At 29.2% G+C, this 17796-nt stretch overlaps 1 pseudogene; it reads right to left on the bottom strand.

The window, feature by feature from the left end:
- Positions 1 to 6835: 6835 nt before the first annotated feature.
- LOC107262449 lies at positions 6836 to 12633 on the bottom strand (annotated as a pseudogene).
- Between the last annotated feature and the right edge of the window lie 5163 nt (positions 12634 to 17796).

The following is a 17796-nucleotide window of genomic DNA, read 5'->3' as shown; positions in this document are numbered from 1 at the left end:
ACGGCTAGTTCAAAACCGGCCCAAATTCAAAGACTAGTGAAGGAAGTTCTCCCTTCAACTTCAAAGCCTATAAGGACTTGGACTGAGATAATCCAAGAAGAAATTAATCAACCGGATCCAGTTCAACAACAAATGGATCCTTTCAAAGCCGATCAAGCCAAACAAATTCAGGAATGGCTTGCTCAGCAAGACCGAATTCATTCAAAGGGTGGAAGAATACAAAGACAAATGGTTCAATCACCGAACCATCTACAAAGCAAATTATCCCAAAGCCAGAAGCGACTCCAAAGTCGTCCTCTTCCTCTACAAAGGGTAAAGGTATACTATCTATCCCTTTTCAAAATACCGAGATAGAGATTTTCCCTCCAAATCTATCTCAAAACTCAAATAGTTTTTCAAAGCCAAACTCTCAGGAGATTGTTTTGACACAATCAAAACGTTTTAAATCAAATGAGTATTTGAAAAAACCTATTTTTCAAAATGTTTTAACCATTGAGGAAGGATTCTGCACAGAAAGCCCCTCAAAATTGGTTTCAAAGATTTTCCCTCCAGGTTGGTTTTTTAAACCCTGGAATATTTCAAAGCCTCAGGCTTATTACCAGTCAATCCTTGAGGTTACTGGTTCAGCCAAATTCAAGCATTTCAAAAAAGACAAAGCCCATAAAGACCCTGCATATTCAACATGCACAATCCAAAGAATCCTTCACCCGTCTGATTGGGGTATGGATTTACACTCTCCTCGTTCCTTCCCTACTTCTCTAAAAAGAACCTACCCTTCAAATCTAAACACCTCTTTCTCCTATTGGGATTACCAGCAAGCCTGGTTCAATACCTTTCTTATCCAAAACGAAGGAAGAAGCCACTCCTGGCTATTCTACTTCGACACCAACATCCAAACCTCCAAAATCCCTTACTGGTTTAAACAGTGGTGGAATTACTACGGTAATGCCCCTGAGACACTTATTCCCGAAGTCTTACCCCTGTTCAACCTCTTCAAAGCAAATTACAAACTAAATTCAATGGAAAAGCGTTTTTCCCCGCTTTCTCCTTTCCCCGCTCAAATTTCTTTTTACCCTGGGTATGTGTATGGTACTTTCACTTCAATCTGCTTCCAGATGGTGAGATTACACTTATCCGTCGATTCAAAGTAAAATGGTGGGATAAATTCAACCACCAAGACAAACTGTCCCTAAAAGCCGTTCAAAACTTCTTGACCAAACATAGCTTCTTGCCTCCTCCTAAAGAACAAACAACGTTCTTGGCACAGAAGTCTTTTCTCCTTCAGCCGGTGCATTGAAACCGAAGAAGATTTCCTACAACTTATAAAAAAGTTGTCTGAGACAGCTTCTTCTAAAGGCAAATCCAAAGCCTCTTCATCATCCTCTTCCAGTGCTAGTACTGCTGCATTCGATTTGGATGATCCAGCGGGAGACGATTGTTATGGGATACTCAAAGTCTCATAAATATTATCTCCTTCTTTAAAAGCCCATGGGTTGAAAACCAGAAATGGTAGCCCAAGGTTATTTGTGTTGGGCCAAAAGGCCCACACTAAAGCCCAGAAAAAGAAAAGAAAAAGACAAAAGAAAAAGAAAAGAAAAGAAAAGAAAAAGACAAAAGACAAAAGAAAAAGAAAAGAAAAGAAAAGAAAAAGACAAAAGACAAAAGAAAAAGAAAAGTCAAAAAAGCAAAATATTCCTTCAAAGCATGGCCGACAACTTTCTCAAAAAACGGTTGGCATTATCAAAAGACTCCAAAGCATGTGAAGCATCTCCACAAGACTTCAAAGACAAGTGGAATCATTTCTACTCCACTAAGCAAAACATCCAAAGCCCGTGACAAGTATCCAAAGCTCCAAGACCTCTATATATAGAGGAGTCCTCCTTCTTCAACCCTCAGAACTTAGAAGAACTTAGAAGAGAGAAAGAAAAGCTCTTCTGTTATCTAGTTCTCACAGAAGAAATTAGAGTGAAAAGAGTGAGTAAGAGAGAGAGAAATCTTGTAACTCCTCTTATAAGTCTATATTCTTCTTGTTTCAAAGTTTTACAAAGTTGTATGTTTGTTTAAAGCTTTCAAAGTTGTTTATATCTTTCAAAGTTGTTTATATGTCCATGTTCAAAGTCTGTTATTATCAATAAAGCATTCAAAGTTTATTTCTTTGTCTATCTTCTTCTTTCCTGTTTCTTTCATCAAGCGTATGCTCTGTGCTTGCCTCGTAAGAGGATCCTGCACATCAGAAACTTGCTGATTGTTTCTATTCAAATTTATTTTCAGATCTATAAGTTTATAGGCCGGAAAACAGATTCTGCAAAAGCATCTAAAGCTCCCACAGGCTGCTGAAAGCGTGAATCTGGTTACAACGCCACGAACTTATATCTAAATCTCCACTGTTTATTATTTCCTTCTATTTTCTAGATCTTGTTTCAATTTCCTTCTATTTATATAGGTGTATATATTACAATAAATATATTATTTTTATAAATATTTTATATTTTAATATTAGATAATTAATACATATTTTATTATTTAAATTTAATAATTATATATTTATCAATTTAATTTATAGATAAAAATATACTAAGTTTAATTAAATTTTTTTATTTACATCTAAATCAATAAACGTTAAAAATATTAAATTTAGTAATAAAAATAATGGAAAAAAGTAATATTAAAAAAAAATTACGCTTCTCTCTCTCTCCCAATTTTTTACTTTTCTTTCATGTGGGATTGGATAAAATTAGCACTTTGTTAAGTGCATGACAAAGAGACAATGCTCTCTAATCTTTTGAAATTTGAGAAAATAAAAGGATGAAAATCAAAGAAAAATATAAGGAGGAAATGTCACTTTTTGGAGAAAATATTAAAAGGACTAAAGACTTTATTTTCTCTATCAAACTGAAGAGAAAATAGAAAAAGAAGGGCAGGTATTTTATTGTTTATAATAAAATTCTAATTAATACATAAGTTTAATAATATTAAATCTACTTCTTTAAAATAAAAATGAAATAATAAATGCACAAACTTATCATTTTAATTTTTTTTTTATCTAAATAAACGAAACATTTTTTTTTTTTACTTATTTTCTCCGTTTATTCTTTTTTCCTAACGGAGTTTCCAAACAAAAGGTAGGTATTGGGTCTAAGAACCATTACCATTGAGGTTATATTTGAATTTTGTCTTATTTGGTGAATTGAATTTTTATCTTCTAGATACAAATATTGATAATAAAATACGATACTTTAGAAATAAATCAGATAAAAGAATTGAACTAATTATCCGTCCACATGTGTATGAAGGGTAGAGCTCCACATCAACATTTTACTTACTATCTATTTCATACTTGATTTTAGATAAATTTTTATATTAGTATCAAAGCTTTATCACTTATATTCAAATGGTACCAATTCTTTAATTATTTCTTTTTAATGCCACATTTATTATTTTTATTTTATTGATAATATCTATATGGATTTCAAATAATTTTTTGTTAATGTGTTAATTAGTATCATGATTAGATAGACTATTGACTGCCATATCAAATTAAGAGTTGTATTAATATTAGTTAGTCATTGATGTTTTAGATAGGTGATTATAGAAAAAAGTGTTAGTTATTTCCATGCATCTGGCGTAGTTGTAAAGATCATAAGGAACGTGAGTTTCGAATTTTCAAAAATAGTACTTTGTGGCTGTTTGAAATGATGGTTCATCTATCGAGTATGTTAGTAGTCTAGACAGGTTGTTGAGTATTGGTGAATTCTTAACTCGTATGGTAATTCGCCTTTAGGCGAGTCTCATCAGATACCATCAATTGAAATAAAAATAATAGATGTGGTACTAAAAAGAAATAAATTAAAGAATTAGTACTATTTTGATGTAAGTATCAAAACTTTAGTACCGTCAAGATTTTTTTATCAAAATGAAGCGTGACATAAGACAATGTAAAATGCTGATATAAGAGCATCTCTAATACACTTTTTATATATGTCAAACTCTTTATTTTAAAAAGTTATATCATAAAATGACACTATAATATATATATTTTTTATTTTTAAATATAAAATAGAATGACTTTCTATATATGGAATGCCAAACTTCACTTTCTATTTTATATTTAATAAATGTACTACAAGTTTATTTGTATTTGATTTAATTAATATATACAGTTCTTATTTATTTTTTATTGTTAAAAGTTAAAAGGAAAAGTAAAGATTATTAATGTTTAATAAAAATAAAAATAAATAGAATAAAATATAAAGAGTTTATTGGATTCAAATAAAATGTTTCATTCTTTTTATCTAAATATTTTTTAAGATACTCTCTATTATAAAAAAATTATATTCTTTGAAATAAAGAGCACCATTGAGAATGCTCTAAAGCTCCACTTTTTATATCATTAAAAATTTGGTGAATTTCTAATAAATATTATCACCTGCAATGAAAATTAGAATTTTAATATCAATAAAAAATATTTAAATAATAATACCAATTAAAAACATAAGCTAAAATTTTAATATTAATGTTGCTATTACCTCGAATATAAAAATTAATAATTTTCAGTCTATTTGATGTATAGTTTAATATATGAATAAGAATAAGCACAAGTCTTTAAAAAATTATTATATAGAATTTCGGATTTAAATTATAGTATATATCATTAAGAATTAGGACTATAGAATGACTCAAAATGAATAAAATTATTTAGTTTATGATTCACAATAATTATCTAATTATATTTATAAGTTTATATTTTCTTGTATGAATACATTAAAATCGATATCTCCATCCCAAAAGAAAATATAAAATTCATTGCTTATCAAAAAGCACATGGAAATTTGTTCCACCTACTTGAATTTTTTTGTCAGAAAATTATTATTAATTTAAAATATGTCCAAAAAATTTTAAAAGAATGTACAAGCATATGTTTTTTCTTTAGCTTTCTCATTTTTTGTGCAATTTTATTTTAATTAAATTTTTAGAAAATACCAAGAATATTTATATCTGAGGATCTGTCTATAATTTTTTGATAATTGAGATTATTTTATTTATTATTTATTAAATGGAAAAACATGAAATCGGCTACTAGTCAACTTTTCATAAAATTTCACATTTATAAAAGCTTGCCTTAAATCCTTTTTCTCACAAAAAAAATTGGTTAATTTTTGTCCGAGCAATAAATAAATACAATAGAAAAAAAATTAAATTTGACATATTAAATGTATATAATTACTTTTTTAAAAGGAGATATGTGGAATTATTTTTGAGTTTTTTATCTAACAGTTTAAATCTTTAAATAAAAGATCAAAAAATTTGAATTTAATCCTTGGTCAGTATATATTTTATAATAAACTAAAAGAGTGTTTGGTTGAGAGGTTTGATGCGGCTGATAGCTGTTTCTTACTAAATAACTATATTAAAGCGTTTGATAAAGACCTAAGAAATAACAGCTGATAGTTGATTTAGTTTCAATCAGCTGCTGATTGTATTAACTCTATTTTAAAACTTTTTTTTATCAGTTGATAGCTGATTTGATTTTTTATTTATTTAAATATTATTATTCTTATTAAAATTTATTAACAATAACTTACTTTAAATTGATATTATATAATTAAATTTTTATATTTTAAAATAAATAATTATTGTTCTAAAATTATTCTTAATAGTTAAATAATTATAATATTTAAAATTATGGCGCTTGAAAGTAGAAATTTTTATTAATAGAATTTAAATTTAAATCTCTATTTTTAAAATAATTTTCATAAATATTTTTAATAATAAATACAATTGAGCTAAAGAAAATTAACTATAAATTTTCAAATATTATTAGTTATTTTTATTAATATGTATCATAAATATAAATAAAATAAAAATAAAATATATTTAACGATAAATTATACTTTCAATGGTCATTTAACATACTAACAACAACCGAAACGGTTTAATATATCAATCATCAACTAATAGCTATCAGCCACCAAATACTAGCTTGATCAGCTGAACAAATAGGTCCGAAATAATTTAGCATAAATTAGATAGAATTGTGATTGTTTATACTTTAAGTTTAATAGGTATTTATGTGGGAAGCTAGGTTAGAGATATAAAACGGATCTTTAGAACGTATTTAATGGCTTAATCTTTTTTTTTGACAGCATCATACTTGAAAAGAAAGAAACCTAGTCACTTTCTAAAGCAAACAGGCTACTGTAAATACAGTTTTGCAAACCGTTAAACAGTCTGTAGGTTTAAAAATCAGTAATAGTCATTACTCTCAATATGTTATTGAAGTCTGGAGGAATTTGTAATTGGTTCTTGACAGTTAAAGCTCTGCATAATTTTTCAAGTCTTTTTGCAATAAATCTTTCCTTTTGGCTTCGATAAAAAAAATAAAAATTCATGCAAATCAACTTGAGAAATACATTTGATGAGATCAAAATGGTGCTGGGTGAATTTATTTGTCTCTTTCGATGAGACATTAGAGTTTCTTGCTTTATATCTGTCAAAGTCAAACTTTTACAAGTTTTAACTTATAGCCGAATTGACCGAGTGTTCATATCTTAAACGCATTTAAGGAAAAACATAAAGATATTTGCTCGTTGGTTTTTGTGTAGATATTCAAACTTCATATGTTCTATGGAATTAAATATATATGAAGTTCAAGAATGATGGCTCTTGCTGAGATTGTTGCTTTAAGAAAGCACAAGCTATAGATGTGCTCTTATTGAATATTGGACTGCAATCACTTGCTGTCATTTCAATTACAGATTTAAAAATGTCTTTTTTTAATTTAAACAACCATATACATAGCAGGACATACACACATTGAAACAAGATACGCATTCCATCAAAGTAATGGTAACCACTTTTGGTTTGGGCTTCCAACAATGGCCATATGATTATTGCTCGAAGGCTCGGATCCGATCCTTTGACATCCAGTACCAGTCTGTTGAGGAACAAGATCAAATCACAACCAATAAGGACCAACAGTCCAGGACCTCCAGGAAGAACCAACAGACAAAGAATGTTGGTCATGGCCTTAGACCAGATCATCACAGGCACCAAAATAGGGAAAAGGAGTAACCTTTCTTCCCTAAGGAAGAAAGGTAACTTCCACCTTTCCCAAGCTAGAAAGGAATGTTAGAATAAGATCACAGATAGCAAAAGAACCGTTGCAAGTATACATGAATATAACAGAACACATATACTCAAATAATCTTAGAATTCTTATGTAAGATAATCATCATAGATCAATATAATCAGTTTCAACACAGTCCATACTGCAAATTCCAAATGGTTCCGTCATTGTTAAACATCCATCGTTGGCCTGAGGATCCACTACAAAACATGATATTGACGATTGCTCCTTTCGTAACATCACTAGTAAGATAGTTGTCTTGGTTCTGCTGAGGCCGTATTGTACCATCTCTATAAAGCACCCATGCTTGCTCAGCCTTCTCACTTGCACACTTCTCTAACCACACGTTTCCACTATTTTCTTGCAAGCATAAATCATTGAACCCAACAATGAATGTTATAAAAGGTTCTGAATTATTACTAGAAAGCTAAGCCTGACTGGCGGCATAGATGTTAGTCTCCACTGTAAGTGTGGTACCTTTTTCTCCTGATGTTGCTGCCAAAACTAGACCAGGTTTGGGATTTATGATGGTCCCATTGTCCCATACTTGCCAACGAGTGGCATCAGTTACAGCAGTATCGCAATTATATATCATCACGTAGTCTCCCAGATTGTATCCGTAAGTGGTCAAACACTTGTTATTACATCGAATAGTACCATATCTTTTTAAGGTCCAAAGCCGATTCTCATCTGTATAATAGTCGCATGACCATAACTGTACTGCATTCCCGTCGGGGTATATTCCATCCCTAACATCGATACACAGACCATTTTCGGTCTATAATATGCATTATGGGCTCAGGATCTTCACATACTTCATCATCAATAATTCGCACAACTGGCTTTATAAGCAAAGAAAACTGAGAAGATGGTCGCGCTGCGTATTTATATATCATGAGAGCTATATAGCTTCTTATTATCGTCACATAGTCCACACAAATCTCGCTAACGTTACGTCTTTGCAATAGAACTGGACTGGCAAAGGCTCCCTGGTTAGATATTTGGATTGCAGTGGAAAGTGCATCCCAGCTATTCTCAAGTGTAATCACGCTAGAATCTGGGGCAGATCTTTGATTGTACCGAATTCTTGTCCTCATATCTCTTTCGATATGCTGGAATCTTATTGCTTCTAAAATCATTTGGATGGAAACTATAAAGGAATGAGCCAGAGTTGGAAGCTGAGTGCCACCGGTGGTATACCAATGAAGTGCTGAGATAGCTTCCTCTAGTGGACCGATTCCCAACTCGATATCTTCTCTCGCACCTCTCCTGCCTCCCCAACTTGCTATTTGTTCAAGTCTATCATAGTTACCATGAAAGTCGAATGTCTGTCGACTTTGAGCATCTGTAAAAAGATTAGTAATTGCATCCATATCATCCTCATTGTCAGTGCGAAAGAAATAGGCGTAATTTCCAGCACGGTAGCCAACAATATATACATTGATGACATCTACTGCAAATGTAATTGTTAGATTTGCCATATTTATGATTTCAACTAAAACAAACCGTTCGCTTATATCCACATCAACCCTGTTCCTCAACACTGGTATTTGATACCTCACATCATCTCGAACTACTAAGTGACCGCGTATAGCATTAATAAAATCTCTCTATTGAAAAACTAAACTTAATTTAATAATATAGTCTTTAATGTTTAAGTTATGAAATTAAAGAGTCACCTAATAAATATATAAATTACATATATTCATTAAGTGTGTAACTTATGTAATAAGTGTAGGATGTTTAAAAGTTGTAGGTTACCAAAAGTCTTCTTGGCTACTAAGCTAATAAGTCTATATATATATGTTCTTTGTAATTTCAATTCAATATAACAAGTGTATTTATCCTTTATTCTTCTTATTTTCTATAATAAAGTGGTATCAGAACGTTAAAAAAGAAGTGAAGAGAGAGTAAAAAAAAAGGAGAGAAGAAAGATGATGAACAATGGTTTAATTTCCTTTCAATTTCCAAAACTCACCCAAGAGAGTTATGATATGAAAGCCTTGCTAGGATCACAAGATGTGTGAAAAATTATTTAAAAAGGATTGGAACAACCTGAAGACGAGAATGGATTGTCTCAAATTCAGAAAGAAGCATTATAAAAACCAAGAAAGAGAGATCAACAAGCATCGGCTCTAATCTATATGTGTTTGGATGAGAGTATGTTTGAGAAAGTTTCAAATGCTACAAGTGCTAGAGAAGCATGGCAGACCTTAGAAACTTCTTTCAAAGGAGTTGATAAGGTTATTAAAGTTCATCGTCAAACCTTGAGAGGAGAGTTTGAATCTCTCAAGATGAAAATTTCTAAAACAATTTCAAATTATTTCACTAGAGTTTTGACTATTGCCAATCAATTGAGAAGATATGGCGAGAAAATGGAGGATGTCCGTGTGATTGAAAAGATCTTGAGATCTTTAGATTCGAAGTTTGATTATATTATTGTGGCAATTGTAGAATTAAACGATTTAGAATCCATGACTGTTGATCAGTTGTTGGAATCATTGCAAGCACGTGATAAAAGAATGAAGGAGAAAGAACCTCAATCACAAGTTCTTTTTTGAAAGCTGTCTTTGAAAGAAAAAGATAATGTAAATGAAGAATCAGAAAGAGGAAGAGGAAGAGGCGGCAGATTTCATAGCCATGGTCGAGGTAATTTCAGAGGCAGAGAAAGAGGAAGATTTGGTGGAAATTCAAACTATTCAGGTTCAAATCAAAGGCAATCATCACGACTACGTGAAAGAGGTACTTGGAATAAAAGAGGTGAAGTACAATGCTATAATTGTGAGAAATATGATCATTATGCAAATGAATACAGATATGGAGCTGTTAAAGAAGACAAAGTATTTTATGCCAAAGGTGAAGAAGATGAACAACCTACTTTGTTATTCTCATCCGATGGGAATGAAGGCAAAGATCAATGGTTTATTTCCTTTTCAATTTTCAAAACTCAACAAAAAGAGTTATGATAATTAGTGTATTCGTATGAAAGTCTTGCTAGAATCGCAAGATGTGTGGAAAATTGTTGAAAAAGGATTGGAACAACATGAAGACAAGAATGAATTGTATCAAATTCAGAAGGAAGCGTTACAGAAATTAATATGGTCATTATGCAAATGAATACAGATATGGAGCTGTTAAAGAAGACAAAGTATTTTGTGCCAAAGGTGAAAAAGAACAACCTACTTTGTTATTCTCATCCGATAGGAATAAAGGCAAAGATCAAGAATCATAGTTCTTGGATACAGGTGCAAGCAACCATATGACAAGCAAGAAAAATTTATTAGTGACCATTGATGAATCATAAAATGGTAGTGTTTCATTTGCAGATGATAAAAAGATAGCTTACGAAAAAAATGGTGATATCTTAATTCAAGCCAAGAATGGCTCACATCAGTTCATTACTGATGTATATTATGTTCCAGAAATGAAAGTGAATATGTTGAGTTTAGGCCAACTTTTGAAGAAACAATTTGAGATCTACTTGAAGAATGGTGCATTGATGATGAAAGACAACTATTCTCAAGTGTAATTACGCTAGGATCTGGTGCAGATCTTCGGTTGTACCTAATTCTCGTGCGCATTTCTCCCTCAATATATTGGAATCTTGCTGCTTCTGAAATCATTTGGATGCAAATTATAAGGGAACGAGCCAGAGTTGGAATCTGAGTGCCACCAGTACTGTAATAATAAAGCGCTGAGATAGCCTCCTCTAGTGGACCATTTCCCAACTCGATATTTTCTCTCAGATTACCAGCAAGTTGTTCAAGTCTATCATAATTACCACCAAAGGCGAATGTATATCGATTTTGAACATCAGTGAAAAGATGAGTGATTGCTTCTGCATCTTCCTGATTGTCAGGATGAAAGAAATATGCGCTATTTCCAGCACGGTAGCCGACCACATATGCATTGGTGACATCCAGTGCTAATGTAACAGAAAGCTCTGCATGATTTGAGAGATCAACTAAAATAAACCGTTGGTTTATGGGCAAACCAACTCTGTTTGGCAACACTGGTATTTCGTGTCTCACATCAGCTCCAGTTGTTAAACGACTGCGAACAGCTCTGATAAAGTTTGTGTAACTTTGCACAGTGGCACCCGCTGTGGTAAAGTTTATAATTGGGTATTGTTTGGGGAATATGTTGTTATCCTCTAATGTGAATGACCACCCTGAGGTGGATCCAAAACAAAGCCATGTTGCCACTGCATACATCCATATTACAATAGTATTTCCTCCCGGTTTCATCTTTGATTGCAGCAATTCTTGGAATTTTATTGGCTGTCCAAATACATTAGCATTCTCATAAAAATGAACTTATAAAATTAATACAGAAAAACACTCATACATTCTTTTATATAAAGAAAACCACAAATACTTGATCAATAAAAATGAACTTATAAATTAATACGAAGATGCATAAGCAGTGTTTAAAGGGAATTGATTGGTTTAACGAAATAATTGTAAATTAGAAACAGAATTAGTTAAAATTTATATATATGTCGATTACAGTAATTTACTTTCTTAGGATGAGAAAGAAAGAAACTATAACTTCTTAAAATAAACAGGGAGATTTAAATTGTTTTATGTAGTGCAGTAGATATATCATTATCTGTACTGCAATATATAAACATCTTTCACTTTTAAAAGAACATCATTAACGGTTTTATTCCACTTTCAAAGAATGCTACAAAAAAAAAAGTAAGAAGTTTAAAGAAATGAAGAGTGAAATATATTGAATATATGTTAAAGAGAAAGAGAGACAAATTATATATATCCTTAAAATAATTCTAGAGGCTAAGAGTTTGTCTTATAAAAGAATAATGAAATATAGTAAATGCATTCTCTAGAGCATCTTTAAGAAAAGAAAACACTACCATTCCAACCAAAATATATAACATTAGTGTCACCTTAGTAAAATCTATAATATTATGGTAATCAGAGTAACATGTATACACTGATTTATAAAAGAATATATATAATATATTTAAGTACTTGCTTTGCACTTTTTACCAAAATCACATAGTTTAGTTGGTATTCTCACATAGTTTACTAATAGCCTGCAATTCATAAACTTTGGATGAGAAAGAATGAAAGAAAAGAAAAAGAAGATCTAGCTATTTAATGATTTAAATCAAACAAATAATAACTTACAATTTATATATATTTACTCTTTTTTCTTTAATTGGTTGCTCTCGTTTAAAGAAAGAACTTAATTATAAATATATTGAATCATAAAATCAAAAACATTATATGGAGTGATAGAAGATGATAATATATGAAGTAATAATCATAAGAACAAGAGATTTTTCTCTTGAAAACAAGTAGGAAGTTTGAGAAAGTCGTAATACTTACAAAGTGAGCAGCTGAGGAAAAAAGCGGAGGAATATGAGATGGTTTTAGTAACCACATTTCTTCCTACTTCGTAATACTTACAAAGTGAGCAGCTGAGGAAAAAAGCGGAGGAATATGAGATGGTTTTAGTAACCACATTTCTTCCCCTTTTTATAGAGAAAAGGTAAATCTTTTATTATTTAATAAAATATAACTATTATTATTAATTTAATAACACTAACAAATCAGACAATTCAGTTATGAAATAATTTATATATGACAAATATTAGCTTATTTTTATTTATCTAAATATAAGTACATAAATTAAAATGATCTTTATAAATATATAAAAATACGTGTCTGTGCGTCGACAGATTACAATTTGTTTTAGGTTGTATAAAACATCTTAAAATTTATACTTTTCAAATCTCTTTTTAGATTGTACAAAACATCTCAAAATCACAAATTGTAATTTTTTTCTTAGGTTCTACAAGACATCTCAAAGTTTGTGCTTATTATTTTAAAGAGCAAGAATTCTAAGAAGTAAAAGTAAAAACTTTTATTGCAGTCCAATGCAATCTTCAGAACATTTCAAAAAAAAATGCACCTCCAATACATTCTTTATATATCAAGTTTTTTAATTATAAAAAGCCTTAATATATAGTAAGATTCTAATGGACTCTTTTATAGAGAAAGGACAAATTTTTATTTTTAATGAAATATATTTATTATTATTAGTGAATAACTTAGCAAGATAATTTAATTTTGAAAAATTTTTATATGACAAGTTTTAGTTTATTTTCAGTCATTTGAATACACGTACACAAATTAAAATACTTATATAAGCATATAAAGATACGTGTATTTGTGCATCGATAGGTTGCAATTTTTTAATGACATATTTTTGTATTAAGTACCAAAATTTGTTATTATACATCACTTGTTTTACTTCAGGTCAATTTTATAAGAATTTGAGATTTGTTTAATCTTTTGCTATGTTTTATTAGTTCTAGGTAGGATATTTCCATCACCTAAAATTTTGTTGCTTTGGTGATTTTTCAAAATAAAATTGATTATATAGAAAAAGACATCTTAAAATTTATATTCTTTAAATTTTATTTTATGTTGTATAAGACATCTCAAACTCGTAGGTTACAATTTCTGTTTAGTTTACATAAGACTTCTCAAAGTTTGAGCTATTTATTTTAAAGAGTAATAATTTTGAGAAATACTAAACTATTAAGAGTAAAAGGTTTTATTTAAGTGCAATACAATCTTTCGATCATCTCTAAAGAAACATTATCCAATACATTCTTTATATATCAAGTTTTCTGATTATAAAAAGTCTTCTCATAAAGTAATATTCAAATAAATCGTTTTAAAGAGGAAAAGGTAAGTTTTTTATTTCTTAATGAAATATATTCATTATTATTAATTGAATAACTCAGCAAGATGATCCAATTTTGGAATAAATTCCAAATGATAAGTATTCGCTTATTTTCATACATCGCAATATAAGTTGCATATGTATATTTATGCATCGACAGGTTGCAACTTCTTCTTAGGTTGCAGAAGCATGTGTTTCTGTTGTGTCCTTAGTATCAATTTATTTCAGCTTACTGGCATATTCCAGCTATAATAAGTTCCAAGATTTGTCTTATTATTATGCATTTCTTGTTTTACTTCAGTTCAGTTTTGCAAAGATTTAAGATTTGTTCGATATCTTGCTTTGTTGTATTAGTACTAAGTGAGGTATTTTCATCACCTAAGTATTATTGCTTTACTGTTTATACTCTTTAAATATCTTTGTAGATTATATAAGACATCTCAAACTCACATGTTACAATTTCTTTTTAAGTTATATAAAACTTATCAAAGTTTGTACTTTTTATTTTAAAGAGCAAAAATCTTAAAAGTAAAAAGTTTTATTTCATTCTAATGCAATCTTTAGAGCTTCTGTGCATCGACAGGCTGCGATTTCTACTTAGGTTGCTACAGACCAAAACATGTGTTTCTGTCATGTCTTTAATGTCAGTTTATTTCAGCTTAGTAGCATATTCCAGTTGTAATAATTATCAAGATTTGTATTTTTTTATTATGCATCTCTTGTTTTATTTCAGTTCAGGTTTGCAAGAATTTGAGTTTTTTCAATCTGTTGCTATGTTGTATGAGTTCGTGAAATATTCTCATCAGCTAAAGTTTATTGCTTTGGTTTTTTCTTCCCCTATTTATCTTAATAAAATGAAATTGATTAAAAAAAAGACATCTCAAAGTTTATACTCTTGAAATTTCTTTTTAGGTTGTATAAGAAATTTCAAACTCATAGGTTACAATTTCTTTTTAGGTTGTATAAGACTTCTCAAATCTTATGATTTTAATTTCAAAGAGCAAGAATTTTAAGAAATAGTTAAATACTAAGAGTAAAAAGTAAGAGTAAAACATTTGAATAATTAGCAAGATAATTTCAATTTTGAAAAATTTCCAAATGACAAATTTTAGCTTATTTTCAGTCATTTCAAAACACGTACACAAATTAAAATACTCATATAAGCATATAGAGATACATGTATTTGTGCATCGACATATAGCAATTTCTTCTTAGCTTGCTGCAGACCAAAGCATGTTTTTATTTTGTGTCCTTATTACTAGTTTACTTCAGCTTAATGCATATTCTAGCTGTAACAAGTACCAAGATTGTGCTTTATTATGCATTTTTTGTTTTACTTCAGTTTAGTTTTGTCGAAATTTGAGATTTGTTTAATCTCTTGCTATGTTATATTAGTTCTAGGTAGGATTTTTTCATCACCTAAAATTTATTGCTTTGGTGGGTTTTCCTCTCATTTAACTTAATAAAATAAAATTGATTATAAGAAAATACATCTTAAAGTTTATACTCTTTAAATTTTATTTTAGGTTGTATAAGACATCTCAAAATTTGAGTTATTTACTTTAAAGAGCAATAATTTTAAGAAATACTAAGCTATTAACTTAAGTGCAATACAATCTTTAGAGCATCTCTAAAAAAACACATATCAAGTTTCCTAATTATAAACGTCTTCCCATAAAGTAATATTCAAATAGATTGTTTTAAAGAGAAAAAGGCAAAATTTTTACTTCTTAATGAAATATATTTATTATTATTAATTGAATAACTCAACAAGATGATTCAATTTCGGAATAAATTCTAAATAATAAGTATTCATTTATTTTCATATATCGCAATATATATACACAAATTCAAATACTCATATAAGCATATGTATATCTGTGCCGACAGGTTGCAATTTCTTCTTAGATTGCAGACGCATGTGTTTCTATCGTGTCCCTCCTATTAGTCTATTTCAACTTACTGGTGTATTCCATCTATAATAAGTTCTAAGATTTATATTTTTATTATGCATCTCTTGTTTTACTTTGTTCTAAGATTGCAGAGCTAAGGTTTTTTGCTTTGGTTTTTCTTCCCCAAATTTATCTTCATAAAATGAAATTGATTAAGAAAAAGATATCTCAAAGTTTATACTCATGAAGTTTCTTTTTAGGTTGTATAAGACATTTCAAACTCACATATTACAATTTTTTTTAGGTAGTATATCACTTCTTAAATTAATTTTACTTTTAAAGAGTAAGAATATTGAAAAATACTTAAATATTAAGAGTAAAAAAGTTCTATTTTAGTCCAATACAATCTTTAGAGCATCTAAAAAAATGCAAATCCAATATACTCTTTATATTTTAATTTTTTTAATTATAAGTCTTCCTATAAAGTAAGATTCAAATGGATTGTTTTAAAGAAAAAAAAGGCATTGTTTAATAAAATATATTTATTTTTATTAATTGAATAACTTAGCAAGATAATTCATTTTTGGAATAACTTTAAGATGACAAATATTAGCTTATTTTCATTCATCTCAATATACATATACAAATTAAAATACTCATATATGCAAATAAAGATACGTGTATATGTGCCTCGAGAAGTTACAATTTCTTCTTAGGTTGCTCCAACCTAAAGCATGTGCTTTTGTTGTGTCCTTACTATCAGTTTATTTCAGCTTAATGGCATATTCCAGTTTTGATAAGTTCCAAATTTTGTATTGTTTATTATGTATCTCTTGTTTTACTTGAGTTCAATTTTTCAAGAATTTGAGTTTTGTTCAATCCATAACTATGTTGTAGTAGTTCTAGGTGGGATATTTTCATCGGCCAAAGTTTATTGCTTTGGTGTTTCTTCCCTTCATTTATCTTAATAAAATGAAATTGATTATATATATAAAAAATACATCTCAAAGTTTATGCTCTTGAAATTTCTTTTTAGGTTATATAAGACATTTCAAACTCACAGGTTATAATTTCTTTTTAGGTTGTATAAGAATTCTCAAAGTTTACGCCATTCATTTTAAAGAGCAAAAATTTTAAGAAATACTTAAATATTAGGAGTATAAAAGTTTTATTTTAGTCCAATGCAATCTTTAGAGCATCTCTAAAAAAACACATATCCATACATTCTTTATACATCAAGTTTTTTAATTTAAAAAATTCTTCCTATAAAATAAAATTTAAATGAATTGTTTAAAGAGAAGAAGGCATTAGTTAATGAAATATATTTATTAATTGAATAACTAAACAACATGATTCAGTTTTGGAATAATTTTCAAATAGTAAATATTAGCTTACTTTCATTCATTTCAATACACGCACACAAATTAAAATACTTAAATATGCAATAAGGATATGTGTATCTATCTCTCGATGGGTTATAATTTCTTCTTAGGTTGCTAGAGCCTAAAGTATGTGTTTCTGTTGTGTCTTTATTATCAGTTTATTTCAGCTTAGTGACATATTTGCAGTTGTAATAAGTTCCAAGATCTGTATTTTTGTTATGCATATCTTGTTTTACTTCAGTTCAGTTTTGCAAGAAGTTGAGTTTTGCTCAATCTCTTGCTATGTTATATTAGTTCTGGGTGGGGTATTTTCATCACCTACAATTTATTTCTTTCGTATTTCTTCCCGTTATTTATCTTAATAAAATGAAATTGAGAATCAAAAAAAGACATCTCAAAGTATATATTTTCAAAACTTCTTTTTAGGTTATATAAGACATCTCAAACTCACAAGATCCACTTTCTTTTTAGGTTGCGTATGCATTCTCAAAGTTTGTGCCTTTCATTTTAAAGAGTAAGAATTTTAAGAAATACTTTAATATTGGTAGTAAAAAGTTTTATTTCATTCCAATGCAATTTTTAGAGCATCTAAAAAAATACATATCCATTATATTCTTTATAACAAGGTTTTTAATTATAAAAAGTCTTCCTATAATTGAATAACTCGGCAAGATGA

The sequence above is a fragment of the Ricinus communis genome, chromosome 8 (assembly GCF_019578655.1).
Source record: "Ricinus communis isolate WT05 ecotype wild-type chromosome 8, ASM1957865v1, whole genome shotgun sequence".
Classification (NCBI taxonomy): domain Eukaryota; kingdom Viridiplantae; phylum Streptophyta; class Magnoliopsida; order Malpighiales; family Euphorbiaceae; genus Ricinus; species Ricinus communis.
This window is presented reverse-complemented; position numbering and strand designations above follow the sequence as displayed.